This window comes from Balaenoptera acutorostrata, chromosome 17, assembly GCF_949987535.1.
Source record: "Balaenoptera acutorostrata chromosome 17, mBalAcu1.1, whole genome shotgun sequence".
Classification (NCBI taxonomy): Eukaryota; Metazoa; Chordata; class Mammalia; order Artiodactyla; family Balaenopteridae; genus Balaenoptera; species Balaenoptera acutorostrata.
Genome location: NC_080080.1, coordinates 13,647,649 through 13,650,828, shown reverse-complemented (window position 1 = coordinate 13,650,828; position 3,180 = coordinate 13,647,649). Strand labels below are relative to the sequence as shown.

At 41.6% G+C, this 3,180-nt stretch overlaps 1 non-coding gene across 1 annotated transcript; it reads right to left on the bottom strand.

The window, feature by feature from the left end:
• Nucleotides 1-1,090: 1,090 nt before the first annotated feature.
• TRNAG-CCC (transfer RNA glycine (anticodon CCC)) lies at nucleotides 1,091-1,163 on the bottom strand. The gene has a single exon. It is a non-coding gene; the product is annotated as a tRNA-Gly (tRNA).
• Between the last annotated feature and the right edge of the window lie 2,017 nt (nucleotides 1,164-3,180).

Sequence of the window (3,180 nt, the reverse complement as noted above, 5' to 3'; positions counted from 1 at the left end):
ACTTGCTTTGTCCTCTCCCTGGAACAATCTCCCCCTCCCACCCACTCACCTGCTTTTATTCACTATCTTTTGATTCCTCAGGTCTTAGCTCAAGGTTCACTTTTTCTAGGGAATCTCCCATGACATGCTTATGCTAGGAGTATCCATGAAACCTGTACCTCTCCTATCATAGCACTTATTCTGTTTTAAGCTGTTACTTTAAAAATCATCTACCAACACACTGGACTTGAAAATTCTGTGTGGAAAGTTGCCACACAAATCTGACTCACACTTATTTTCTAAGAACCTAGCCCAGCATTCAACACTCAATAAATAGGCTGGCAATGAATATACTTTCACTCAGTGAGTGCATATCTTTTCCCTTACAAGCACAAAATGTCCCTGCTTCCATTAGACTGGTAACTATTCAAAACTCTGGTTGGAGATAGAGGTCGGCCTTGCTTGGTAAGGTAAATGTGTTTCTGAAGGAGTAAATTGAATTACTTTTAAATGTTCTAAAAGAGATTGCTATTTAAAGGATCCATTTAATAGATCTTTTCACAAAGCAAAGAATGTGATTATAAAAGTAAGCATTGCTTATCCTTCTGCAACGTCAGGCTTTTAGAGTGTGCAGGACCTTGGTGTGGTGGTGAGTGCACCTGCTTGTGGTTGAGGGGGTGTGGGAGTAGCGGTTCTTGCTGGACTTGGGAGAAGATTAAACACAGGTTGATCATTAGCCTAAGTAGTATATTTTTATAAAACCAGACAGAATTTTGACCTCCTTTTAAAGAGACCTAGTATTTCAATCTTTTCACTTACTGATGAGGAAACCGAGACTGCTTACTCTTTTCCTTGGAAGAAATCTAGTATTGATGGGTAGTCCTTAAAATGACCACATCACAGAATGTCAGGACTGAGATCAACCTGTTCAACCCCCTCATGATAAAGTTGGGGAAACTGAGGCTCAGGTGGTAAGTAACCTTGCCAAGTCCAAACAATTATTTATTTTTTTATTATTTTTTAAAACATATTTAATTAATTTATTTATTTGGCTGCGCTGGGTCTTAGTTGTGGCACACGAGATCTTTTAGTTGCGGCATGCAGTATCTAGTTCCCTGACCAGGGATCGAACCTGGGCCCCCTGCATTGGGAGCGCAGAGTCTTAACCGCTGGACCACCAGGGAAGTCCCTCCAAATGATTATTTATTGATGAGCTGGACTGCAACATAGACCTTAGGTCTCTTAGCCCAGTGCTTTCTCTATGAGCTGATTTTCTGTTCAGAAGTTAACGGCCCCAGGATTCAGATCGCTTAGAATAAGTGCAGCATCCTGGTTGAGAATATACAATTTGGAATCAGAAAGGCCTGAATTTCAGTCCAAATTCCCCTGCCTAACATCTCAGTGACTTTAGGTAATTTACACTTTTGTAAGAGCCTCAATTTACTTATCTGCAAAATAGGGACAGTTATAGTGCTCTCCTATAGAGTAGTTATGTCTCTTATAAGGCAGTGCACGTGAGAAGCTTGCATGAGGGCCCAGCATGTAGTGGGAGCTCAGTAGCAATGATGATTGTAGCAACAATGACGATGATGATGATTTTAATGATGATGGATCTCTTTCCCTTGTTACTTCTTAGATAAAAGGGCATAAGCCCATTTTCTCTAATCTAAGAATTGGCCAAAATAACTCAAATAATCTAAATATGGCTAAAATAACTCAAAAATGAACCCCAAATTAAAACAATTGGCTAGGAAGAGGTGGTTCTAATTCTTGAATAGAAAGATATTGACTGCATTTAAACATGTTAAACGTTAATGTGCTGCCAACAGCCTCCAATGTAACAGAGCTGCTGTCTAGCTCCTGCATCAGAAAAACTACTGAAGAGAGACTTACATGTTTTTCTTCTCTTTCCCAGTTCTGTTTTCATCTCTGCCTTAAAAATAAGCAAATCTTCAGCCCCCAAATTAATAAATAAATAAAATCAAAGTAAAGCCTTACTTTAAATCCAGCTCCCAGCAAAGGTGAGAGGAACATTCTGTAGGTTCCAGAGTTAAGGATGCTCATTTTCTGACTTTTTTCTCCTCCTCTGTCTGCCAGCTTTGAATGCTAGGAAACAGAGAGACAGAGAGGAGGGTGAGCTTTGCAGCTTCCAGGCAAGCTGATTGCTATGGGCTTTCTGGTTCCCAAGAGGACATATTCTTTTTTTTTTTTTTTTTTTTTTTTTTTTAATTTTATTTATTTATTTATTTATTTTTGGCTGTGCTGGGTCTTCGGTTCATGCGAGGGCTTTCTCTAGTTGCGGCAAGTGGGGGCCGCGGTGCGGGGACCGCTCTTCATCGCGGTGCGCGGGCCTTTCACTATCGCGGCCCCTCCCGTTGCGGGGCACAGGCTCCAGACGCGCAGGCTCAGCAGCTGTGGCTCACGGGCCCAGCTGCTCCGTGGCATGTGGGATCTTCCCAGACCAGGGCTCGAACCCGTGTCTCCTGCATTAGCAGGCAGATTCTCAACCACTGCGCCACCAGGGAAGCCCAGGACATATTCTTAAGATCACTTTATTTTTCTTAAATAAAATCCCTATTTCTGCTTCTATACATTTTAAAGGAAGATTCACCCTCTTGGCTGTTTGCTCATAAACCATCAGCTCACAGCACAGAAGGGGAGGATACTATCTTGTATCATGAGATGAGATTTGAGCATGACCACCGTCATTTGGAAGAGTATCACAAAGTATTGGAATGATCAGTGATAGCACTTAGGCTATGATAATGAATATCTACTTCAAATCTGGAAAATGTTATGAAACATTAAATGATTGATGTGCTATATGCCATTCAGTGTGACCTCAGATGAGAAAGACATCATCCAGGTTAAATACCCTGTAGTCACATTGTCATTGCTAACCTGGCTGAATTCAGTGGTACTTACTCCTCCAGCTTTGGTATCACCCCTGCTTGGATTTTGACATCTTCTTTTATTCTGTCCTGTTGTCCTTGATTGTCCATAGTAACACTGCTGCTTGGATGGAGAACGGGTCCCATTGCTGTCTTTTAGATGCTGGTGCTGATGTTTTTTGGTTGTGGTTTGATTCCTTAGTCCTACAACATGGCAAGTGAAGCAGTGCTCTGTGCTCAGGCTGCCCCATACTTTTCTCCATTTACCAAACGTGTTGTCTTTAACTCATCTACCATGTTATTAGCGCTT